Below are 27,311 nucleotides of genomic sequence, written 5' to 3'. Positions count from 1 at the left end.
CTTCTACTCAGACTTTAACATCTGCCATTCTCCTGCTCATTAGTTCTATACTTGAGTTTCCATAAAGGTGTCATGGTATTACTCACCTCTACCTCTCCTATTTGGAATGCTTATCTCCTCCTCTGGAGAGTTCTTATTATTCTTTCAAAACCTGGCTCAGGCATCATTGCCTCTGGAAAGCTTTCTCTGATGTCACCAGGTTTCCTTGGTTACATTCAATCTCTCCTTCATCACGTCCACATCTCTACAACTTTCTTGCACTGCAACATATTGTCACAACCTATCTATCTGCCTGTTAAAACAACCACACTTACATACAGTGACATAATAATTTGCTTTACTCATCTGATAGTCCTCCATCCCCTTTCCTCCATTCATGGCTTCTTGAAGGCCTGTGACTTTTTTCTTAAAATTCCCAGTGTGCAGCATAGTACATGTCCCAAAGCTGGGACTCAAACAACCAACCAACCAAACTACTGAGTTGCTTATAAATTACTCCTTTTGTTTTCTTAAAATTGTTTGACACTAGAGAACACCAAGTAGGAAAAACATACTCTTTATTTCATGAAGTGATTGATGTACCTTCCAATATTTTGGCACATATGCTAGATTCATTAAACTACTTTTGACAGCCCCTTCTGCTGTGAATTTAGAATATATGTTATTAAATATATATGTATAATATATATTAAATATAATTTAATAGCTTTAAACTTGAAAATTGCTTATTTTTCCATTTAATATACTTAAGATGACAGCTCACAGTATATAGCATGTATAATTTCATAATAAATGACTTCAGAGCAAAAAAAAATAATTCTGAGAACAGAATTAAAAATTGTGTAGAAAATTTCCAATTCACAGCAATTACTAGAAGAACAAAGGAAGAGAACAGACTTTTATTTCTACTTTTAAATGAAATCCAGGCACAAAGTTTGACATCAAGTCAGGAAAAGGACAAACCCCAGAAAGTCAGAGGTAGTTTATAATTCATTTTTAACTTTCATTTGGTCCTTTTCTCTAAAAATGTATAATTTCTTTGACCACATCTTTTATATACTATTACAATGTCAGTTATTTTTAAAAAAGTATTAAGTTTACAGTTTAAGAGGAAATCCAGTGCACACTTCCCCTCATCACCCAGATGTTTATAACAATTACATATGATATGCAGCATGCGATGCTGTAGAGAAAACAATTACTTTACAAATGCCCAAAGTCAATGTCTCCAGTCCGGAATTCTTCATTTTAGGTTTATAAAGTGTCTGATAGGACTGAACAATTTCCACTTTTCTCATTATCTATTACATAGGTTTATCCTTGGAATTTATTCTTTGATGACTAAATCGTAGAATGGCTTTTCATATCCATTACATTTATTACATCACTTTCATGTATTCTGATGAGCTTTGGTTTCAGAATGTCACACATGCAAACCTACTTTCTAGGGGTTCTCTTCAATATGAATTTTATGATGATTAGTAAGAGATGACCTATGATTGAAAAGTTTCCCACATGTATTACATTCATAGGGTTTCTCTCCAGTATGAATTCTCTGATGGGCAATACGTGATGAGCTTTGTCTAAAAGTTTTCCCGCATGTATTACATTTGAAGGGTTTCTCTCCTGTATGAATCCTTCGATGTTGAATAAGAGCTGATCTTTGGCCAAAAGATATCCCACATTCTTCACATCGATATGGTTTCTCTCCTGTGTGAATTCTCTGATGATTACTAAGGGATGAGTTACACCTGGATGTTTTCCCACACTCATTACATTTATAGGGTCTTTCTCCAGTATGCATTCTCTGATGTTGAATGAGAGCTCAACTTTGTCTGAAGGCTTTCCCACACACTTTACATTTACATGGTTTCTCTCCAGTATGAATTCTTTCATGAATAGTAAGTGTTGAGTGGGAACTTAAGGCTTTACCACATTCATTACAATTATAAAACTTCTCACCAGTAAGAATTATTCGGTGTCTGTTAAGTCGTGAAATAGAAATGAAACCTTTTCCACATTCATTACATCTATAAGGCTTTTCTCCAGTGTGAATTCTTTCATGTTGAATAAGAGATGCACTCTGACTGAAGGCTCTCCCACATTCACTACATTTAAAAGGTTTCTCTCCTGTGTGTATCCTCTGATGATAACGAAGGGATGAACTAGACTTAAAGGTATTGCCACATTCATTACATAAATAGCACTTCTTTCTGGAATTCATTCTCTGACATCCAGGAAGGGATGCGTTGCAACTAGATGCCTTCCTACCTGGATTATATTTATAGAGGTTTTCTCCAGCATGGATTTTTTGATGTATAAAAAGGCCTGACCTTCTGCTGAAGGATTTACCACCTTCTTTACATCTATAGGATTTCTCCACAGTGTGTGTTCTTAGGTGTTTATAAAGGGATGTACTGAGAGTGAAGGCTTTCCCACATTCTTTACATATATAGGGTTTCTCTCCAGTATGAGTTATTTGATGTTGAATAAGAGCTGAACTTTCGTTAAAGGCTTTCGAACAGTCTTTACATTTAAACAATTTCTCTCCACTATGGTTTATCTCATGTTTATGAAGGGAGGAAGTATTAATGAAGGTTTTCTCACACATACTACATTTATAACGTTTCCCGGCTGTGTTGATTTTTTGTTGATTAAATAAATTGGAATTCTGTTTGAAGCTGTTTCCTTGTATTTCATATTTTGGTGGGGTTTTTTCTCTGCAAACCATCTGTTGCCTAACAAGGACTGACTTTGGGCTGAAGTTTTGGCCAAATTCAGTATTTTTATGTTTTCTTTCTACAGTGAGGATTTTTTTGTGAGGGACTCAAACTATCTGAACACTTTCTTTTTTTTCTGCTTTTTCTCTAATCTGTCTTCATATCTGCAGGGGTTTTCTAATTTGAAGTCCCAGGGTCCATTCCTTTTGGATCTTTTCATTATCAGCTCCTGAAATGAAGAAACTTGTGTTTGAGTTGACTTTGTGGTTTTATAACTGTTCTTCCATCCTGGAAGGGAAAGAAAAAACTGAAGATGTTCCATGTGATACAGCATTTGGCTACTGAGACTAAATGTATAGACTGAATATTGATGGTATTTAAATAAGGTCTTGGTATATGGCCAAAAACAGTAAGAAGAAAAACTTAGGAGATTTAAGCAGTACAGAGAAACAATCAACATGAGTTGAGAACAACAGGGTGGAGAAAAGATTAAACAAACCCATTTAAAGAGGGTGAGTGTAAGAGTGATCAGAAGAATTGGCTAATGGAAAATGGAGAAGAGGGATTCAAAGGGGAGCCATGAATTGGAAAAGGCAGCCTGGGATCAGAGTCCAAAGCCTATGATAGAATCCTAAATTATCTTCATGACATTTTTCTTCTTTGTGTAATCATTCCTAATCTGGAAAGTCTTCATCCCTTTTCCCTCATGCCAAATTCCTTTGTATCCTTCAGATTCAGTTCAAAAGTTAACTCTGAGTCCCTTCTTGACTGTGAGTTTCCATAGAGCATTCCTGTTATTATAGGCACTCACCACAGTGTTAAAAATATATATCTATATATTCTATATATGTAATTATATTTATCTATATCTAAATATTTTCACTTTCCTTTTCTACCCTAATGTTCTCTGCAAGCAGATTAGCATGCCCTATTCACCTACAGATCCTCCTAATGGCATCTGAATTATACACAAAATGTTTGTTTTGTTAACCTTCCTTAATAACTTATATATACCTAATTTGAACAATGTCAAATAATCTCAATTATTTATATATTAATTTCATACACACACACACACACACACACACACACACACACACACAGGATTCAAGACTTGCATGAGAAGTTGCCTTCCAGGACAGTACATTATACAAGCAGTGGGAGGGTTTCAGAGCCAGTTCAAACAGGAAGTAATTACTGAATTAATCTACAGAGGTGCCAACAGGTAGGCATGAAGCCAAAAGTTGCAAGATAAGAAAGCAGCCTTGCTCATTTATCAAGCAGGAGATGCTATGCAAGCAGCACAGAAAAGAGTCAAAGATCAATAAGACAGGAATAAACATAAAATGGTAAAAAGGGCTAACATGATAAGGTGGTAAAAAACAGAATTAAATTCAATAAATTTTAAAGTTGGGTAAGGACACAATTCATTGAATATTAAATTCTGGTGGGGAATAGGTATACATATATTTTGGCATTTTCTCCTGGGCTAGAGTCACCATTTAAAGGGCTCCTTTGCAACTCACTGTATTTTGAGATTCCTATCTGACATTCACTTTCTCACCTGTTTACAGATTCTCTCTGCTTGGTGAACATAATATATTCTGCTTTTCTCTTTTCTTCTACCAGTGTTAACTTCTCAGTTTCCTTCATGGGTAACTTTCTATTTCCACTTTAAAACTGCTTTCCCTAGGGTTTGGGATTTTTTCCCCCATTCTACACACCCTCTCTGACTAATTTTAAATGCACCCATCTTTACTATTTTTTTAAGGCACTGATATTTGCCAAGCCGAGCAAGTGAGAATAACACTCATTTTAAAATACATATATAGATAAGTATCAATAAATCACTCATTAAATTAGGAACCACATCTTCTGGAAGAGACCATAATGTGCATTTTGTGTAATAGCTCTTTTTCACTTAGCCAATCACAAAACCTATCTGCTCTCTAATCTTTACTATTTGTTGTAACAGAAAGAGGAGTTTTTTATTTTCTGTTCAACACCTTTCAATTTCCTTATCCATCTAGGTCTTGCTTAAGTGATCCAAATTTCAATAACATTATTTGGGCACAAGTGTGGGAGGCAGTGGTAAAAATGGAGTACTTTCCCTGTGAACATCAGTCATTGGTTCCAGGTTACTACACGAGCTGGGAAGAAAATAGCAAGATTCCAAAATTTTGGATTGTAGTTTATAAGGCAAAGTTAGAGACCCTGACTTAGGTCTGTATGTAAAGACTGCAGTTTTACAACCAACAACTTTACTAGAGCCCTGAGCACTGGGCTCGGGTACCTAAATGGTACTCTGTTTCTCATGCTTTACTGTTCCACCATAGACTCCTAACTAGTCTCCCCACCTCAAATCTTGCTGTCAATTCAGTCTCCACACTGTAGCCACAGTAATCTTTCTAAAATCCACATCTTACCATGTTGCAAACTTCTGTAAGATCCTCCAAATTATCTTCAATGATTTGTATATAAGTAAGGTCCAGAGTACTTAACATGGTCAACAAGGTGTTTCATGATCTGACCTTCATTCACCTCGGTACTCATCTCCCTCCCCTGGTTTCTTGCCATGTATACTGAACTACATGCAGTTTCTGGAGCACTACATGTTTTTTTCTTATTTTGTTATCTTTGCATATGCTGGAGACATCCTTTCCATTCACAAATATTTATTAACTGCGTACTATGGACCAGGTAATGATCCACAACTGCTGAGCCTGTGCACCTGGAGCCCGTGCTCCGCAACAAGGGAAGCCATCACAATGAGAAGTCCGCGCACCGCAACAAAGAACCCCCGCTTGCTGCAACTAGAGAAAGCCCATGCGCAGCAATCAAGACACAACGCAGCCAAAAAAGAAAAAAAAGCTGAAGAACTGAAAAAATCACTTAGGCATTGTAATACTAGAGGGCAAGAAAAGGAAGAAAAGCAGAAGAGTATGGTGGTCCAGAAGCCAAAGGAAGAAAGTACTCCAGTGAGGAGGCAATGATCAACTTTGTTAAACAATTGAAGAATTAAAAACTTAACCCTGATTGTGCCAAGATGGAGACTGTCTGGGATTTAATAACTGCTTTTCATGGACTAGTAAGGAAGAAAGCCCTACTGGAGTGCACAGAAGAAACAATGGGAGGTGAGAACATGGAGACATCAAGTATAGAAATGCTTTTGAAAAGTTCTGTTTAAAGGAGAATAGAGAAACAGGACATGGGGAGTTTTTATTTTTTAATGGAAGTAATTATAGCTACAAGGGTCCATACCAATACTGGGAAACTCACCTCAACTCTACTTCAAGTGCCAATGCCTTAGTCCAGAATGGGACTAATAACTTAAAACAGTCATGTTTCCCAATGAAGGGGACATGAGTCCTGGATTATGGACATCCTAACTGTTCTTTATGGTCCGCTTAAAGTTTTCTGTAGGTCTAAGATGTGTCTCCTGAAGCGCAGTTCAACTTTTGCTCTCTCCCAGAATCAAGCCTGGGCCTGAGCTAACTCATGAACAAGGTTATGACTTAGGTCAGAAGTTTAGAGAACAGGTGATTTTGCCAATGACCACCACCCTGACTAGTTCCTGTCATTAGGTCTAGTTTCTCCTCCCTTGGTGCTTATGAAACTCTGTGAGTCTCTCTTCAACCTTCTCTCCCTAGATGATTTCATCCACTCCCACACCTCCTATCTGAATGACTATCCTGACCCTCAAAACACTTTACAGAGGTATTTCCAGCTGCCTGCTAGACTCTTCATTTGAGTATTTTTCTTCAAATTCAGCTTGTCCAAATCCGAATCCAGTGCATTCCTTTCAAACTCTTTTTGTGTTCTGAATTATATCATAACTTCTTCAGCTCCTCTGCCATGAATTCTTAGTTTCATCTCAGAATCTTCTCTCCCCTGCATTCCAAGTCTAGTCAGTCATCAAATTCCCTTGAATCTCTTCACTAAGATGTCTCTAACAACCATCATTAATACATCCAAGTTCAGGATCTCCTTACTCAATAGTGACTATTGCTATTGACCTTCAAGTTGATCCTCTGACCTGTTTCTCACCTTTCTAGTATTACTTCCCACTGAACTTAACCTTCTTACTATATAGAACACCTCTTATTATTTCAAAAAGCACTGACTGCTCCTTATTTAAGTCATTCATCAAATACTTAAAAAGCACCTACAACATGTCAGGCTGTATCTTAGGCCTGTGATCCACAAGACATTCCAGATCTGGTAGTGAAAAGAAACAGTTAACTTCTTTAAGGAGCTCCCAGTTTGGCATTAGAGACAAAAAAGGAGAAGTGTGGTAATTTATACAACAAAAACACAGGACAGAAATGGATGAAAATGTGAGCTTACAACAACATCCAAACTACCCTCAGACAGTAGCAAGTACAAGCTGGGAAGGCATACTAGTGGTGGCCAGAATTTGGGGGAAGAAACGTCTAAAATGGGATTTTAAAGGATTAGCCATAGATTAGATGGAGGGATAGTGTGAGGGCTAAAGGCAGCATCAAAATCTTTGAACCCAAGCCAACTTTCCAGACCTATATCCTTCCCACCTTATCCTACAGGTGGTCAGATTCAAAATTATTCCTATAAAAATGTCACATGCATTTGCAGTCTCATAAGGTTTTCTAGAGTCAGAGAATTGAGGGAGCTATATGCTGAGAATTACACACAACACCACGATGGGGGCTGAACTACACATCTGTAAATGTATTCCAGAATGCCTGTGTTGGTGAAAAAGAGAAATGCTGTTTTAGAAATTCTGTTGTTGGTAATTCTGATTTTTACAGCTTTTTATTATGGAAGATGTTCAGCATGTACAAAAGTAGAGTGAATTGTACAATGAATTGCCAAGCCAGCATCAACAATCACTAATGCTGTTTCATCTATTACCTTATTATGGGTTGAATTGCATCACCCAAAAAAGATATGTTGAAGTCCTAATTTCCAATAACTCAGAATATAACCTTATTTGGTAAGGTTAAGTAACTTTGCAGATTCAATCAAGTTGAGATGAGATGATTAGGGTAGGTTCTAATATGACTGGTGTCTTTATAAAAGGGAAATTTGGACACAGGCAAGCACAGAAAGACCATGTCAACATACCCCAGGGGAACACCAAGTGACAAGAGAAGCAGAGACTGGAGTGATGCAGCTGCAAGCCAAGGAACAAGGACCACTGGCCACATCCAGAAGGTAGGGAGAGGCAAGGAAGGATTCTACCTGGAGTTTCAGAGGGAGAATCGCCCCACAAAACTGTGAGACAATAAATTTCTGTTGTTTAAAGCCACACAGTTTGTGGCACTTTGTTGGAGCAGGCTGAGAAAATTAATACAACTCCCTTACGTCTCTTTCATTAGCATATGCTAAAGTACGCTAATTCTGTATTATATCATTTCATCAATAATACTTCAGAACACATTTCTCAAAGATAAGAACTCTATTTGTAAACATAACCACATATTTTTATTATAACCACCAAAATCAACATTATTGTTTGAAGTTATTTTTGCCTGTAAGGTATTAATTACATGTTCTTCACCCAATTCCAATGTGGTGGTGGGGGGGGCAGTTTCCACATCAATAATAAGCAATTCTTGGATACCAACTGGGTGTCCTCAATTCAGCTCAACTCTGACATTATCTACCTGGAGATAGCATCATATCCCACAGGTTAAGGGTTCAGTCCTACAAGACTGACCCCTGCCTCCCTCAGACACCAGTTACAAACCCAGGTTATCATCTGTACTTCTGACCAACTGGCTATAAATCAGAGGTTCCCACGACCCCCTTCTTAGGTTTGGTTAATTTGCTCCAGTGGCTCATGGAACTCAGAGAAACATTCTGCTTACTAGATCACCAGTTAATTATAAGAGGATATAACTTGGGAACAGCCAGATGGAAGAGATGCACAGGTCAATGTATGGGGAAAGGGAGTGGAATTTCTAAGCCCTCTCTAAGTACACCACACTCCCCAGATCTCCACATATTCACCAACCCAGAAGCTTTCTGAATCTGTCCTTTTGGGTTTTTATGGAGGCGCCATTATACAGGCATGATTGAGTAAATCACTGGCCACTGGCAACTAATTCAACCTCCAGTCCCCCTCCCCTCCCCGGAGGTCAACTTTCAAACCTCTAATCACATGATTGGTTATGGCAACCAGGCTCCATCTTAAGATAGGGTCCAAAAGAAACCTCATTAACATAACAAAGACACCTTTGTGGCTCTCATCACCTAGGAATTCCCAGGGTTTTAGGAGCTCTGTACCAAATATATATTACTTATTATAAACCATAATATTTATATAAATCACTAAGAACCTTTATTCAAGCTGCTGTGATTTAAAAGCATTTGAGATAATTTTTCTCTGTGACTAAGCCAACAACCTGAAACACAATTAGGGTCATTTGTTTCATTTTGCTTTCAATATTTATGGAACACTTTTTCATTTTTGTTTAATCTTGTTTTTTAATTTTTATATATATATTTTTTGCGGTACTTGGGCCTCTCACTGTTTTGGCCTCTCCCGCTGTGGAGCACAGGCTCTGGACACACAGGCTCAGTGGCCATGGCTCACGGCCCAGTCGTTCTGTGGCATGTGGTTATCTTCCCGGACTGGGGCACGAACCCCTGCATTGGCAGGCGGACTCTCAACCACTGCGCCACCAGGGAAGCCCTATAAAACATTTTTATGGTTCCAAAGTCAACATTATAAAAACAAGGTACCTTAAAAAAATTCTACATTCTATCCTTGTTCTCTCAATCCTTTTTCTTTTTCTTCCTTCACCTTATAGGTAACCATTTTTATAGATCTGCTTTTATTCTTTTTTGGGGGGCTTCTCTATTTTTTTTTAATATAAGCAAATATACACTTTGTCTTTTTTGGTATCTCCTCCTTTCTTTGATAAAACTCCTATTCTCACTGTTCTGTTCTGCACTTTCCCCTACTTAGTAATATTATCACCCCACAGTGGAATTTACAGAATTCTTCCTCATTCTTATTTACAGTGAGAATTCCACCATGAGAATGTCCCTCAGCTTATTCAACCAGATTCCTTTGATGGACAGTTGGATTAACTCTAACTGTAATACACCAGGACATCATATGGGTACACGATAAAGGTACAGCTTTAAACCAATATCCATATTGCTAATTAGAAACCACAGCATTTATAAAATTCTAGCCCAAACTGGACCCAATGGGCTAACATTATCCAAAGCCACATACAACCAAAATCACCTCTTCTGCCAGCCAAGAAGAGAGCTAGCTGAAGGCCGTAGAACTACTCCTTAGAAGGAGGAAGCTCTTTATGTACTGACATGGAAAAAGTTTCAATATATATCAAGAGAAAGGGGCAGAATAATGTGTGCTGTATAATATAAGTTGAGTGGACAGAGAAAAACAAGAAATATTTGTTTATATTTGCATAGAAGAGCTCTCCAACTACTGCCTCCTTGTCACATCTCACCTTGTCGAATCCCACACATATTCATCTCCTCCTGCTCACTCACCCCTCATGGGCTCCATTCTGGCTTCTGTCCTTACCACTACTCTAAGGCAACCATGACCTTCATGTGACAAAGGCAAGATGCTCTCTTCAGTCCCCACCTAACTTACCTCTCAGCAGCATCTGATAGTGACCCCTCATTTTCCTTCAGATGCTCACTACCTAAGCTACAGTGACCCTGAACTTGCCTCCAAATTCTTCTCATGTTCCACCAGCTTCAATCTCCTTTGTGTGTTCATTTTCCTCTACCTGATCTTTAATCCTTGGAGTTCCATAGGGTTGAGTGCTAGGCCCCTGATTCTTTTCACTCTGTACCCTTTCCACAGGCCAGCTTCATCTATAAACATACTATAGGCAAGACTTCTCTACTCTCCATACCTAATTATACAAAACCCAGCTCAAAACAGCAACTTGAGTGTCTCAAAGACAGCTCAACTGAATTTATGATTATTTCCTCCCCCCAACCTGTATAACCTTTTTGTCTCTGTAATTGGCACCAGTTCTGAATCAAAACTTTAAAAGGCATCCTTCACACCTCTCCCTCCGCTAATCAATTACCAAGACTTGTTTATTCTGCCATCTAAATATGTCTCAAGTTCATCTCCTTTTCCCTACCTCTACTGATACCATCCTTTATGAGACTTGACTTCAATGACACTAGACTCCCGAGTTTCCTTCTATAGTACACCTTATCCTTGTCTTCCCTATGGGTTCATTTCTCTCTGCCTAGCCATGAAATGCCAGAGTTCATCAAGATTGAGTCCTAGGCTCTTTCTTGCTCTTGCTGTACTCTGAATCCACTCCACAGGCTAACTCAAACTCAACCACTGTTTCAATTATCTTTAGTGACAGGGTCTCCCAAATTTACATTTAATGCCCAGGGTATATTATAAGGGGTGGAACTCCAAATCAAACAGGCTATTTGACATCTCCACTTGAATAACTGGGTCAACCAAAGACAATTTAAGTCATCCAAAACCATATTTATACCATCCCCCAAATCGGATCTCCTAGCACCACTATCTCAGTGAATGATATCACTGTCCATCCCAGAACAAACCACAAACCAAGCACGCATCCTTGACAACTCCATCTCCTCTATCTTCCATATCTAAACCATCTCCAAGTCCTGTTGCTTTTATCTGCCAAATATCTCTGCAACTGGTTCCCTTTTTTCTGTCTCCATCACGACTACCTAACCAAGTCATTCATACATTCACTAACTGGAAGCTGACTCTGACCAGACACTAGTTTAGGTACTGGGGACATGGGAACAAATGAAACAGACAACCCAGCATGAGGGAATTTACAATCCAGAGGAAGAGCTGATAATAAATAAATATGTACTAGTTTGCAGTAATAAGTACTCTGAGAGAAAATGAAGCATGGTGAGGGGATAAAGAATGTGGAGGACAAAGGACCTGTGTCCTGTGGAGGACTAAGAACAAAGGATGAGCTGTGTCTAACTGACAAAGTGCCATCTGAGCAGAAGCCTGTATAGTGTGAGGAAGTGAGTCAAGTGGGCTCCTGGCCATCAGGAAGAATGGTCCAGGAGAGGAAAAAGCAAGTGCAGAGGCCCTGAGGTGGGAGCCTGCTTGGCCTTCCTGATGAACTACAAGGAGGCCAGGGTGATTAGAGTTCTCCAATGAAGGGCAGAGAGGAAGGAGGTGAAGGCGAAGAGGTAGCTGGGGCCACACCACAAAGGCCTCTGAGGGCCACGCTGGGGGCTTTGGATTGTGTTCTATGTGATAGAAGCCACTAGAGGTTTTGAGCATGCGAGTGACATGACCTGATCTATCTTTTAAATAGAACATTCTGGCAGCTACAAGGACAGTAGATGTTGGTGGCAGGAGAGGACCGCAGGGGATGAGAACAAGACTAAATCAAACATAGTAAACAGGGCTACAGAGCATTTGGGCTCAACTTTCACCTTGTAAGAAATTCACTCCTTAAAATCACTGCATGTTATTTCATTAGGCTGCCGCTATAACCCCTACAGCACCTTTCTGCAAATTAGAAAAAGACCCCTACTCTCTGTGCAGATGAAGCCCCAGCAAGTCTCAGTGAGTCGAAGGCAGTCCACAAGCAACCCCTTAGCTGACCACCCTTCCAGGTTCAGTCTGCCCTGAATTCTTCCATAAATATAACAAAGGAAGAGAAAAAGACAAAGGAAGAAAAACACCTTTTCGTTGGAGGTAACTGTTTACCTAGATCATCCCTGGATTTTAAATTTTTTGAATAAAAGAATATTTTCATGTTAGGTGTAAATCAAACTCATGAGACGTTCAAGTTGATTTAATCACATTATGCTTAGTTTATATATAGATAACTTATATACATAATATGCCAGAATAGTGATTAGACTTTGGACTCATTTCTTAAGTAAGAGACTCAGATGAGACGTGTACCCTTTGAGCCATTTCCTCCCATCTCTCAACATGAAACATACAGATCCAGGGATGACAGTTTGTTTTCCCTTTTTGTCTTGTTTTTCCTATTTGTGAGGAGTCTTGAAGTGAAAATTATATTTTAAAAACACACTTGGAGGCAATTAGAGGTTCTAGGAGTCCTACCCTGGAAGCATAAGCTCTTCTGTCACCGGTTGTTCAAAGGGTTGGTTTTTGGTTTTGGTCTAGAGTTAATGATCAAGGTACTTCCAAGAACATCCAGGTCCCTCACCTAAGCTCACAGGGAAGTGAGCTCCCCTTGGAAGGGAAACTGTTCCAAGGGCACTTTAGTCCAGGCAAATGGGAGACTCGCCAGGGGTGCAGGAGAGACACAACCACACGCCAGCACACCCAGGACGCCCCATCTCACTGTCTCCTTTGACCAAAGAGAGGAGGTTCATCCCATCAAGAGAAATGCACACACTGCTTGGCTCTGATGGCCTTACTTCCTCCAGACACCCACTCAGAGTTTTCCTTTGGGGACAGTTTCCCAAACCTGAGAAGGACTTGACATCACCACTAGGTGTCTTCAGGGTCTCCCTGGACAGCGTTCGACTCCAGTCATACTTTCTATTCAGTTTAATCCAACTAACATTTCACTCAGGAAGGGGGACTCCTCATGGATCAGAGGCTCCCGAGGCGAATGGAAAGGGAACAATTCTTCCGTCTCTTCCTTTGATCTTCCATGCCATACTCAGTCCACACCTGACGCCCCTCCTAAACTCTCCACTGGTTTCCTGCTGCCTGTGTTCTCTGTTTACTTTGTGGTGGTCTCTAGCAGTTCCCACAAAATCAGAATATTTCTCCCAAGCGACAGTTAAAAGATATAAGGAGAGATAAGTGTGGTTCCCACCTCAAAAGATCTCACATTATACGGGGAAGAATGAGCTCTACTAAAGGTGTGGGCGCTTTAGGGATCGAGACAGCCTGTCCCACAGCCCTTCTGCTGGGCCCGCATTGTGAGGGGTCATCAGTGACTCGTCTGGACCCGACAGCAACCTCAGACAAGTCCTACTACGTCTATGGCAGGTGGCTCCACATTGGTTGCGGGCTGATCCTTGCAGAATATAAACCTGGGCCCGTGGCCAGGGTACTTCAACTCCTCAGAGGCTGTGCCTGGCTCTCAGGTCCCGGCCCCCTCTCCCTGCTCCCGTCTCCACACACCGGCTTCCTTTGTCTGGACTCTCGGACATGCTCTTCCTGTGCCTGAACGCTTCTCACAATGTGGGATCCGGCCCTTCCTCGGGAAGCCTTGCCCACAGCACCCCTCCTGTTCCACGTTCTCACAGCACCTGCGGCTCTTCCCCCAAGGTCCTCACCGGAGGCTGTCATTCCACAGCCCTGTGTGCGATTAGCCTCCACCTCCACTGAGCTCCGCCAGGGCAGGACCTGCATCCTTCTGTCCAAGGTTGCACTGCTGTTTATCACGGGACAGGAAAGCAGTGAGCGAGGCTTAGAACCTGGCTCCCCCAGAGCCCTGGCCTCCCTAAGTCAACAGCTCTCAGTCCTCAACTTCCATGACAGCCGAATCTGCCCGTTTTCTCATCTGGTGACTTCTTCTCAGGCTCAGCCACAGATTCTTCCTTCTTAACCCACCTCATAAAACTGAGGTTTCCTGGGACTCTGTCCTCTCCTCCGTTCCCTCATCTGCTCAGCTCAAGGCTTCAAATGCCACCTTTGCACTGATGGCTCCCTGACCTCCCTGTTGAGTTCTGACCCTGTTTACCTTCTACAGCTGTCCACTGGTGACCTCTACCCATATTTCACGAACATTTCAAATGAAACCCATCCCACACCGAACCTGTCCTATACCCTTAATAAAGGGACCTCTCCTCTTTCCTGAACTCACTGCACATGCCTTCCTCCAGGTAATGTCTTGCCTACATTATGGAATAATCTCCAGAAGGTTCCCACCTCTAGTTTTTCCTCACTTCAAATCTAGGACCAACAGTGTTTCCAAAGTAACCATTCTTATTTAATTGAAACTGTGTAATAAGGACTCATGAATATATTCTCTGTGAAAATTTTAATAACATTGCATGTAACTAAAGTCCCCTTTCATCAATGCCCATTCTCAGTCCCAATCCAAATGTAACTAGTTACCAGCTTAGGTGTCCCCCGACCTTTCTCTTGGCACTTACATGCACATAATGCATATAGACAAACACCCACGTAATTTTCTTTACACATAAATGGCGATATGTCATAATAATGCACCGTAACTTGCTTTAGTCCTTCACGTAGCTTGGAGCTCTGCCCACACCAGTGCTGCTGCTTTCTGACTGTGGTGCTGTGTGCCAGTGTAGGGACCCACCTCAGCTTCTTTAGCCTTTACTGAAGGACGTTTAAAGTATCTCAGACTCAGACTATTTTTTCCAAAATATCAACAACCATACAACTCTTCTGCTTGAAACTCTTGAATTATTTCCAGTCATCCATGGACAGTTCCCATCCCTAAGAACTGTACCAAAGCACTTCATAGTGTGGCCCCCACCTGGCTCTCTAAGCTCATTTCCTTCCTCATCTCTTTCTTTTCCCATATACCCTGAGCTTCAGTCTGAATGAATTATCTGCAGTTCCTTAAATGCACTCAGTTTGCTGAATGAATGCATGACAATGTAGCCCTCCTCTGAAACAACAGGAAATCACAAGAGAAAAGATCCTGAGAGATTCACTTGTGCAGTAATTATCAGAGAAGAAGAGGAAGCTTGTGACTAGGGGCCTTAGCATCCCTTCTCCAAAACTTCTTCAGGACTGAGAACCTGCAGAAAATTCCCCGACCAACATCTCCGAGTTGCACATGCACTCACTTACCAGACTGCTGCCTGCAGAGATTCCGCACCCACTCACCTAGAGAGGAGCCTCCAGGGCTTTCTCTCTCTACCTTCCAGGGATCTTCTCCTTGCTGCAACAGGGAGATCACCTCGGGTTTGGAAAATGGGGAGTCCTGCTCATAGACCAAAAAGAAGAAAAAAAAGAAAAAGAAAAAAAAGACTTGATTTTGCCTTGACACAAAGAGGTATCTGAGATCTGAGCGGAAAACTCAAAGGATGATACAGAGAACTTCTGTGGGATGCTCCAGTTGTGCCCCCACAATGTGAGGGGTGTGTTAGGGTAAAAGCAAGGGGCAATGTAACATTTAGTTGTATGTTAGTGAAGTATGATAAACATGCAGACTTGATTAACAGGGTGCTAATAGCTTTCTATACAAGAGGGAATATGTATATACTGTTAAATGTATGTTAAATGTACAGATTAAATTAATATTTGTAACAGGTATCTGTGGAAAGGATTATGTACCAAGTAGCTTGTTTAAAATGAGAAAACACTATCTGACTCCCTTTGAAAGATGGCAGCAGTCAGCAAACTATGGGTCATAGGCCAAATCTAGGCCACTGTCTGTTTATGCATGGCCCTTGAGCAAAGAATGGTTGAAAAAAAAAGAAAAGGAATACGTTACAGAGACTATATGTGGCCCACAAAGCTGAAAATCTTTACTCCCTGGCCTTTTACAGAAAAAGTTTGCTGACCCCTGTAAAAGAGAATTGAAAAAAGCCAGTGTTGGGTCAAAGAAAAAGGTTGAGGGATGCTCTCTGTTAAGAGATGAGCAAACACATCATAGTTCAATCATAGTGGGAAAATGTTGCCTGCAGTGAGGGAATTTCTAATGTGCAGCTCTGTAGACTGTCCCATCCATGGGGCAATTCCATACCTGCAAGGGAGAAAAAGGTTTCCAGGTTTATTTATGGAGATCCAGTTTGCACAGTGCTAAGGCAAAACTCAGCTAAAGTTTTTAATGACCCAGGGCTTTTATCCAGGAAATCAGATGCTGAGGTATCCCAATTTCTGAATTCTGTATCTACAGGGGAAATTTCCTTACCCAATGAGACAAGGTTACTATAGTTCTCCAGCATCACATCTTGGTACAAGTTTCTCTGAGAAGGAGCCCGGTTTCTCCACTCATCCCACGTAAAGAACACAGCCACATCTTCAAACGTCACTGACACCTGTAGAGACAAGCATCCCAGCTCACCCAGGACCACCCATCACACAGGGTGAAAAAGGCGGCAGTGGGGAGTAGACGGGCTACCATGAAATGCTTCTATATTATTCTAGGTTCTGAAGGTTTGCGGTCATTTGTTTAATGAACAACTGACCAATGAGAAATAGATACTGAGTAGCAGGAAGTATGAACCAGGCCCTGAGTTAACTGCTACAAGAGATGGGTGGAGGTATTAAGGCCATTAGTGGGAGTGTTAATTAGAATAATCTTCCTGTTGGCAATTTGATAACATACATTAGAAGCTTTAAAATGTGCATACTCTTTAACCCTCCAATTACTATATTTGTTTGATAATGAACACTGAACAAAAATGAACATGCAAGGACATTTATCATGGTGTTAGTAACAGCAAAGAAATGGAAACAACCTCAATAATCACTGAGGGAGCTAGTTTAAATAACTGAAGGCACTCTGTGCTCCCTAAAGCTTGAGGACAGTAATAATGGAAATTAAAATAGCTATAATTTATTGAGTGCTTTTTTCAGGCTAAGTACTATTCTTAGAGCTTTATATTAACCTTTAGTGTATATCTTTATTTTATCTTCACAACAACCCTATGAAGAAGGTACTATTATTGTGTCCATTTTACACAAGAGAAAACAAAGAGAAATTTATCCAAGTCACACAGCTGGTATGAAGGAAAAACTCACTCCTCCTGCATGTCTCTGCTACTCTTAATACAACAGTACTTCATTTCTGACACCAGATGTGGGGGGGGTTTCACACACCAAGCAATTGTGGGACACCAGCTGGGTGTCCTACAATTAAACTCAATTCTGACACCTGAAGATAGTGTCAGATTCCCACAAGACTGGCCCTTTTTCAATGTCAATCACAAGTCCAGGTTGTAACCTGTGCTGCTGACTGACTGGCTATAAATTGGAGGTTTCTACAGCCCTCTCCTCAGGTTTGATTAATTTGCCAGAGTGGCTCACAGAACTCAGGAAAACATTTACTTACTAGATTACTGGCTTATTATAAAAGAAGATATAGGAACTGGCAGGTGAAAGAGCGGCACAGGGAAGGGGTGCACAGCTTCCATGCTCTCTCGGGATTCACCATTCTCTCTGACTCTCTACATGTTCACCAACCTGGAAGAACTCTGAACCCTTCTGGGTTTTTATGGAGATTCATTACATAGGCACGATTGATTAAATCACTGACCATTGGCGACTGATTCAACTTTCATCTCCTAGGGTGGTGACAGATGGATAAGAGGGGTTATTGGGGGGCAGGACTGAAAATTCCAACACTTTAATCAAGGTTGGTTCCCCTGGCAATTCGCCCACATCCTTAGGTGGGGTACAACAGTAACCTCATTAACATAAACTCTGGTGTGTATACAAAACACACCCATTGTGCCTTCATTGCTCTGAAGTAATTTCAGGGATAAAAAGCATATATTACTAACCACTTAGGAAATCACAAGGGTTTTGGAAATTATGTGCCAGGAACAGGGACAAAGACCAAATATATATTTCGTATTATAAATCACAATATCACTGGTCAGTGGTAGAGGTAGAATTCCAATCCAAGGAACTGCCTCTCAACGCCTATCTCATAGGGTTAAGTAATAAATGATAATCCATACAATGGAGGTAAAGAGTAGTGATGGTAGCACAACACTGTGAACGTACTTAATGCCAATATACTCAAAAATGGTTAAAGTGGTAAATTTAATCTTATGTATATTTTATCAAAATAAAAAGCTAAAATGATAAAATAAAAATATACATACATACATATGTACACGTGTACATAAATAAATAATAAATAAATAAAGGTACACAGACAATTATTCTGAGGGCTGCATACCAAAGGTATGACCATGATTATCTCAAGATGTTGGGGTAAGAGTGATTTTACTTTTTTATTCTCTGAGAGTTTTAACATTAACATGCAGTGCATGTATAATAAGATAATTTATTGGCACATGGCAGGGAATACAAGAAATGATCTTTGCCCTCAAAAGAATTTACAATCCAACTGGCAGACAAGGAAAACGCATGAAACAATTTGAACAAGAAAAGTGTCGCTGGACAGGACCATATACTATTTCCTCGTTCAATCCTCATTTTAGAGATGAGAAACACAAGGTCCAGGGCAGTGAAGACACCAGGTCACATACTTTATCAATGGCAGAGACAAGACGATAACTGAAGTTTTCTTTTAACCCAGCACTTGGTGGGTATATTCTCTCTCTGGTCTTAAACGTCCTGTCACTGAGTTTTACACACAAGTCCACATAGTACTGACGTATCGGCAGCAGGTGAGGTTAGGGAGAAATGTCACAGAGGACTCACAAGCAGGGATGGAGAAGATTCTGGGTAAGAGCAGCCTGGCTCTGTTGGAATGGAATGGGAAGGGCTTAGAAAAAAGTAGCCCAAATATGTAGAGGCAGGTCCTAGCCACAGTCTCAGAAGATCAACCACTACCACATTTCATGGGTCCAAAAGATACACAACATCACATTGCAGAGAACTCTGGTCATTTGGGGGCCAGGCCTGCCCTGTGTTCTGAAAGATGTACCAGAGGAAAGGCTGGATGATAACTAACATGAACTTAGAGGCCAGACATACCTGGGTTTGATTTCAGGTTACCTGACTTCGTTGAGCCTCAGTTTCAAGTGTAAAATGGGGGTAATAACTTCTGCTTCGCTATGAGAGTGAGAACAAAGGTGAAGCCCTCAGGATAGTCCCCAGCAACGTTAACTACTATTGTTAGATGAGGATGAGTAAAGGAAGGACACTGTATAGTCATTTCTATCTACCGACAGTAGATAGATAGACATCATGAACTAGAATAATATCGTTTAGCTACCACAACCACCACATATTGAACATCTACTATGTGCCCGGCCCTGACAAGAACGCTTTCCTTGCACTAACTCCCAGGATCCTCTCATCTACCCTTTGAGGTAGGCCCAGTTGTTGTATTCATTTTACAGGTGAAGAAACTGAGGCACAGAGAGGTAAGAAACTGAGGCACAGAGAGGTGGAGTTTTTTGCCCAAGACCCATTAACAGCAACAGAGGAGATGGGCACAAACCTGGCCATCTGGCTCAAAAGCCCCACTGAGGAATCACCGTATACACTGCCTCTCCACTACCAATATCCCATGATATCCCATACACTGCTGCTTCCTGAGGAGTCTTCTCTCTGCTCTTGGAGTCAAGAGACCTCTCCATCTACGTCCCCACCAGCATGGCTATCCTTTGTTCACACAGCGGCTCACCTGGATGGGGTCCCACCCTCATTCTCACAACATAAAGATGAAAATGGCAGGTCAACATCAGTTTTCAAGAGAGTGACAGAAGCAAGGCACATGATCCAGAAAGTTAAGATGGAGAAAAACTAAAAACTATGGACTGGGAAAAGCCTGGCGAAGGTATCATGAGGATTTCTCAGGGGTGGAAAGAAAAAGAAAAGCATTCTGGCCAAGGGTAGGGAGGGGGACATGACTGAGCAAAGGAGACAGGCCAGAAAGGAACTCTGCCAAGTGCGCATGTTTGTCTGTTCGGACCCCAAGTGGTATAAGACATGTGGCATCTTACCTATCAATTCAGTAATCATACAGTAAATTGAGATTAATGATTAAAAGAGTGCGTAATAGAAAAAAAAAAAGAGAAACACAGGCCATGGATTGGGGGGTTGGAGGCAAGCATTCCCTATGCAATCCACCATCCACCAGGGTGGACCAACTCTTCCAAGGCAGAAGGACATGGGCTCCAAATCCTGGCGAAGACTGTATTGGGGAGAAAACTTCAGTTTAAGGGTAAAATAACAAAAAAAAAACCATCTATCTCTAAGACCTGAGATGGCAATGAACTCACCCGAGACCTTGCTTCCCTCTGTTCAGTAGCCATGTCCTCTTTCTGGGCAGTTTCACCTTAGGATGGGAGAAGTCTCCAGAAGCCAGATCTGAGAGAAGAAAAAGGGAACCAGGAGGAAGCCCCTTCTGCTTTCCACCCCTCAGAATCAGCAGCTCTGAAACCTTTATACCACTTGAAAATGATGCCAAGTGGCCCCAGAGAAGGAAGTCAGAAGGAACGAGGGCTAGACAGGACCAGAGAGAAGGGCTGGGTCATCCTGGTCGAGGCCCAGCTCTTTCCCTGGCTCAGAGGAAAAGGTCCTAGGACTCTATCAGCAGTAGCAGCAACTCCCTGAGCCTCATCGCGTGCCAGGCACTACCTATCAATACATCATCGAGTCCCACAGCACAGTTGGCACTGTCAGCACCCCATTTTATAGATCAGGAAACTGAGGGCAGAGTGGGAGCAACTTGCCCCAGTCCACACAGCCAGGGAGGGTGGCACCAGGGTTCCAGGCACCGCGGGCTCCAGAGCACCTGCTCTAACCTCCCTGCGTGCATGTGACAACTTTTCTCCACCTCAAGCATTCCCACCCAATTCCTCCCCCTCCTGTCAAGGAAACAATTTCCAGATTTCTAGAGAAAGCTGCTTCGGAAAGGGAAAACATCAGCTCTCCTATGGCGGGGAGGGGCTGCTGTCTTGAGGAAAGGGCCCATTAAACCAAAGACCTGGGTCCAGTCCTGGCTCTGCCACTGGGGGAAGCCGGCGACTCACTTCTCGCGTAAAACAAGCCTGTCACTCGGAAGTGCAGGGGTGATGGTAAGGCGAGGAAATAATTTTCTCACGTTCACTGCCAGCCCGAAACAAATTCAAATGCCGGCAGGCGCTGAGCAGGCAGCGCGCTGGGAACTGGTCGGGAAGAAGCAGGAGGGTGGCTGGGTCCAGCCAATGGGGACCAAGTGCCCGACCTGTCTCGTTCAGGGGCACGTCAGTGGGACGGCTGGGGCCGGCAGGCGAACAGAGTCAGGGGTGCCCGGCTCTCGGCCCGCCGGCGCCCACAAAGACCCGGCTCGCGTCTCTTGGGCCTGTGCCCCATGCCCCGGCGACGCATGCTCCCGAAGCCCGGTCCTCCCTCCCGCATCCTGCCTACCCCCCGCCGCTCACCTCGCCCAGGCATCGGGGGTTCCGCGGGCCGCAGGCTGGAGGCTCCGGAACTGCCACGGCCGGACAGAAACTTCCGCTGGGGACTCCACGCGGTGCCGCCTCGGCGGACCTCTGGCGAGTAATTAGCTCATGCCAACGGCAAATGCCCGACGCCCTAAGCCCCACGTAGGTCCGGGAGGGACGGGGCAGGGACAGTCGCGAGCCCGTCTGGGAAATGTAGTCCATGCGAGAACAAAAGGTTCTGGGAAATGTAGTTCTTCGAGCTTGTCTGCGAGGAGAGCCCTGGCTGAGCCTGTCACTTGTCCAGACCCCATTCTGGGTTCGTGGTTGAGCTCCTTGGGCTGCTGGCTCCTGGGTTCCTGGTTCTTCCAGGAGGAAACCGACGTTCCTACAGGGCAGTGACTTGTAGCTCTGCATGTGCGTAAATGAGAGCAAGGCAAGTAGACAACCGCCAAGAACAAACCTATTTCCCCGTAAGTCTTTCAACAAGAGTGTATGGAGGACTTCCCTGGTGACTAAGTGGTTGAGAATCCGCCTGCCAATGCAAGGAACACGGGTTCGAGTCCTGGTCCTAGAAGATCCCACATGCCTTGGAGCAACTAAGCCTGTGTGCCAGAACTACTGAGCCTGTGCTTTAGAGCCGGCAAGCCACAGCTACTGAGCCCATGTGCCACAACTGAAGCCTGCGCACCTAGAGCCCATGCTCGGCAAGAAAGAGAAGCCACCTCAATGAGAAGCCCACGCACCTCAACGAAGAGTAGCCCCCCTCACACCACAACTAGAGAAAGCCTGTGAGCAGCAACGAAGATGCAGCACAGCCAAAAATAAATAAAATAAAATAAATTAATAAAGAAAAAGAAATTTATCCTGAGCACAGACTCTACATTCTCGCTATATGCTATGTTCATCATTGCTCAGCTGTGTACCAGAGCTGTGGCACAGCTTTGTGTCTTCAGATGACCCCAGTTGGAAGCACACTGCTTGCTCTACCACCAGTAGACTTCAGGGGTCACACTGCACGTCATCCCCATGGTTCCAGTCCTTACATCATCTTTAAAATTTTTCCTATAAGAGGTTTATTCAATGAATTGTCTAATACATAACAACATGTATGTGTAATCAGTACTGCATATCATTATACCTCTACCAATTAATAACATTGAAACCCAAATCTAATCTTGTCCTATAGGACTCAAATCATTGGCTAGGTTTAAGGAGCACATATTTTGAAACCTTTAAAATTGATCCAGTTCTAACAAGTAATCCACACTTATTTTATTCTCATTCACATCATTTATGACATTACATTAATACTTTCTTTCATTTCTTGGCTCAGCAATACATCAGCCCAAGAAATGTGACTTAGCAAATTGTGGCATATTAATCTCTTGCTAGCATAGAATATATTTTGTAAAGATTTCAAGATACCCCTTACAGTTTTCCTCCTGTGTCTAAAGCACTATGCTCATAAGGCACGTGATTCTGTGTGTTCTCAAGACCTCCAGACACCAGGTAACAATGGCCCACACAGAAGGACAAATCTGAGAATAGTCTTTAAGTTGAAGTGAGCATTTTCTGTCCCAAGAGGTAAAGGTAAAAAATTATGATTAATAAATGTACCCATGCATCTTAACATACAGAAAAATTTAGATCTTATACCTTCTATCCAAGAATATATAGCTAAGATTAGATAGGTGTAACTTTGGGGCCATTATCCTCCACATCCTCCAAGTGTCCAGAAGTATCTTCTGGCCCAGCAGCCATAATTTCAGCTGGCTTCACACCATTTTATTGTTTCATTTATGTTTTGAATAGATACAAGGAGTGCAGTGTGCCATCTGGTCTTTGTCAGATATTTCCCTTCAGTGGGAGTGGTCTTTTCAGAGGTGCATACAACTATTCAGCAGCTGTCTCCTCAGATGTTTCAGATGATAGCTCAGGTACAAGGAAGCAAGACTCATGATGGCTTTGAAGCCCTAGGCCCTATCAGATCTAATGTATCTTGTAACAGCCTATGAGAAGAGCTTAGTTTCCAAGGTTCCTGCAAGGGACTTGCCCAGTGTAAATACACTTTACCAATCAGGAGTCATTTTTATCTTAAGCAATGTTGCCTCATGATGCAGCTGATGAATCTTTTGAGCATGTTACCAAGGCAGTCAGAAACATAAATAAGATTGTTCAGAAACACAGTTGACATACTTTCTTGGGTGGTTACCAGGGGAACAGAGCTAAAATGCTATTCCAAGGTCAAATTCTTTCACAGAGAAAGAGAAAGGATTTCCTTATCTTATTACCTACCACCCATCCCCTTGTTCTTTGGTTAATTGTTTTTTTTCATTAAACTGTATTTTGAGATCATTACTGATTCACATGCAGTTGTCAGAAATAACACACAGGGCTCCTGTGTATACTTTACCGTTTCCCCAGTGGCAACATCTTGCAAAACTATAGTACAATAATGTGCTTGTTAGCTTTTTTAATACAGAAAAGAAGACAGGTTAGTATATACCTGGTCACCAGGACTTATATTGTAAAATGGGCCATTAACAACCAATTTATTTATTAAATAATTAGGTGATTTTTTTTATCAAAATAACTTTTTAGTATCCATAGTATTTTTATAGGAAATTTTCTACCAAATAATAGTATGACAGTATTTAACACACCAAACAGTGTTATTTGACAGAGTTAACAGTTTCCCTTTCACCCTCTCAGCAAGTGTCTCTTTTAGGTATCTCAAACTTAGTATGTTTTAAATTGGATGTTTTATCTTCTCTCCCAAACCAGTTTTACCAACATTTTTAGTAGACTTTATTTTTTTAGATCAGTGTTAGCTTCACAGCAAAACTGAGCAGAAGGTACAGAGAGCTCCCATAGACCTCCTACCTTACCCACATACACAGCTTCCCTCACTATTTTTTTTATATACTGCAGGTTCTTATTAGTCATCCATTTTATACACATCCGTGTATACATGTCAATCCCAATCTCCCAATTCGTCACATCACCCCTGCCCACCACCACTTTCCTCCCCAGGTGTCCATACATCTGTTCTCTACATCTGTGTCTCAATTTCTGCCCTGCAAACCAGTCCATCTGTACCATTTTTCAAAGTTGCACATACATGCGTTAATATGTGATATTTGTTTTTCTCTTTCTGACTTACTTCACTCTGTATGACAGTCTCTAGATTCATCCACGTCTCAACAAATGAACCAATTACGTTCCTTTTTATGGCTGAGTAATATTCCATTGTATATATGTACCACATCTTCTTTATCCATTCATCTGTTGATGGGCATTTAGGTTGCTTCCATGACCTGGCTATTGTAAATAGTGCTGCATTGAACATTGGGGTGCGGTGCATGTGTCTTTTTCACTATGGTTTTCTCAGGGTATGTGCCCAGTAGTGGGATTGCTGGGTCATATGGTAATTCTATGTTTAGTTTTTTTTTTTTTTACATCTTTATTGGAATATAATTGCTTTACAATGGTGTGTTAGTTTCTGCTTTATAACAAAGTGAATCAATTATACATATACATATGATCCCATATCTCTTCCCGCTTGCATCTCCCTCCCTCCCACCCTCCCTATCCCACCCCTCCAGGTGGTCACAAAGCACCGAGCTGATCTCCTTGTGCTATGCGGCTGCTTCCCACTATCTATTTTACATTTGGTAGTGTATATATGTCCATGCCACTCTCTCACTTGGTCACAGCTTACGCTTCCCCTCCCCATATCCTCAAGTCCATTCTCTACTAGGTCTGTTTCTGTATTCCCATCTTACCCCTACGTTCTTCATGACATTTTTTTCTTAGATTCCATATATATGAGTTAGCATATGGTATTTGTCTTTCTCTTTCTGACTTAATTCACTCTGTATGACAGACTCTAGATCCATGCACCTCACTACAAGTAACTCAATTTCGTTTCCTTTTATGGCTGAGTAATATTCCATTGTATATATGTGCCACATCTTCTTTATCCATTCTTCCAATGATGGACACTTAGGTTGTTTCCAGCTCCTGGCTATTGTAAATAGAGCTACAATGAACATTTTGGTACATGACTCTTTTTGAATTATGGCTTTCTCAGGGTATATGTCCAGTAGTGGGATTGCTGGGTCATACGGTAGTTTATTTTTAGTTTTTTGAGGAACCTACAAACTGTTCTCCATAGTGGCTGTATCAATTTACATTCCCACCAGTAGTGCAAGAGTGTTCCCTTTTCTCCACACCCTCTCCAGCATTTATTGTTTCTAGACTTTTTGATGATGGCCATTCTGACCGGTGTGAGATGATACCTCTTTGTAGTTTTGATTTGCATTTCTCTAATGATTAATGATGTTGAGCATTCTTTCATGTGTTTGTTGGCAATCTGTATGTCTTCTCTGGAGAAATGTCTATTCAGGTCTTCTGCCCATTTTTGGATTGGGTTTTGGCTTTTTTGTTATTGAGCTGCATGAGTTGTATGTAAATTTTGGAGATTAACCCAACTGACAAAGTTGCTTCATTTGCAAATATTTTCTCCCATTCTGAGGGTTGTCTTTTGGTCTTCTTTATGGTCTCCTTTGCTGTGCCAAGCTTTGAAGTTTCATTAGGTCCCATTTTTTAATTTTTGTTTTTATTTCCATTTCTCTAGGAGGTGGGTCAAAAAGGATCTTGCTGTGATTTATGTCATAGAGTGTTCTGCCTATATTTTCCTCTAAGAGTTTGATAGTTTCTGGCCTTACATTTAGATCTTTAATTCATTTTGAGCTTATTTTTGTGTATGGTGGTAGGGAGTGTTCTAAGCTCATACTTCTACATGTACCTGTCAAGTTTTCCCAGCCCCAATTTTTGAAGAGGCTGTCCTTTCTCCACTGTACATTCCTGCCTCCTTTATCAAAGATAAGGTGAGCATATGTGCGTGTGTTTATCTCTGGGCTTTCTATGCTGTTCCATTGATCTATATTTCTGTTTTTGTGCCAGTACCATACTGTCTTGATTACTGTAGCTTTGTAGTATAGTCTGCGGTCAGGGAGCCTGATTCCTCCAACGCCGTTTTTCATTCTCAAGATTGATTTGGCTATTCGGGGTCTTTTGTGTTTCCATAAAAATTGTGAAATTTTTTGTTCCAGTTCTGTGAAAAATGCCAGTGGTAGTCTGATACGGATTGCATTGAATCTGTAGATTGCTTTGGGTAGTATAGTCATTTTCACAAAGTTGATTCTTCCAATCCAACAACATGGTATATCTCTCCATCTATTTGTATCATCTTTAATTTCTTTCATCAGTGTCTTATACTTTTCTGCATATATGTCTTTTGTCTCCTTTAGGTAGGTTTATTCTTAGATATTTTTTTCTTTTTGTTGCAATGGTAAATGGGAGTGTTTTCTTAACTTCACTTTCAGATTTTTCATCATTAGTGTATAGGAATGCCAGAGATTTCTGTGCATTAATTTTGTATCCTGCTACTTTACCAAATTCATTGTTTAGCTCTAGTAGTTTTCTGGTAACATCTTTAGGATTCTCTATGTATAGTATCATATCATCTGCAAACAGTGACAGCTTTACTTCTTCTTTTCCAATTTGGATTCCTTTAATTTCTTTTTCATA

At 41.5% G+C, this 27,311-nt stretch overlaps 1 pseudogene; it reads right to left on the bottom strand.

The window, feature by feature from the left end:
- Positions 1-879: 879 nt before the first annotated feature.
- LOC132487167 (zinc finger protein 354A-like) lies at positions 880-21,884 on the bottom strand (annotated as a pseudogene).
- Between the last annotated feature and the right edge of the window lie 5,427 nt (positions 21,885-27,311).

Source organism: Mesoplodon densirostris, chromosome 3 (assembly GCF_025265405.1).
Source record: "Mesoplodon densirostris isolate mMesDen1 chromosome 3, mMesDen1 primary haplotype, whole genome shotgun sequence".
NCBI lineage: Eukaryota > Metazoa > Chordata > Mammalia > Artiodactyla > Ziphiidae > Mesoplodon > Mesoplodon densirostris.
The sequence above is the reverse complement of the archived record's forward strand: the minus strand, read 5'-3'. Positions and strand labels throughout refer to the sequence as shown.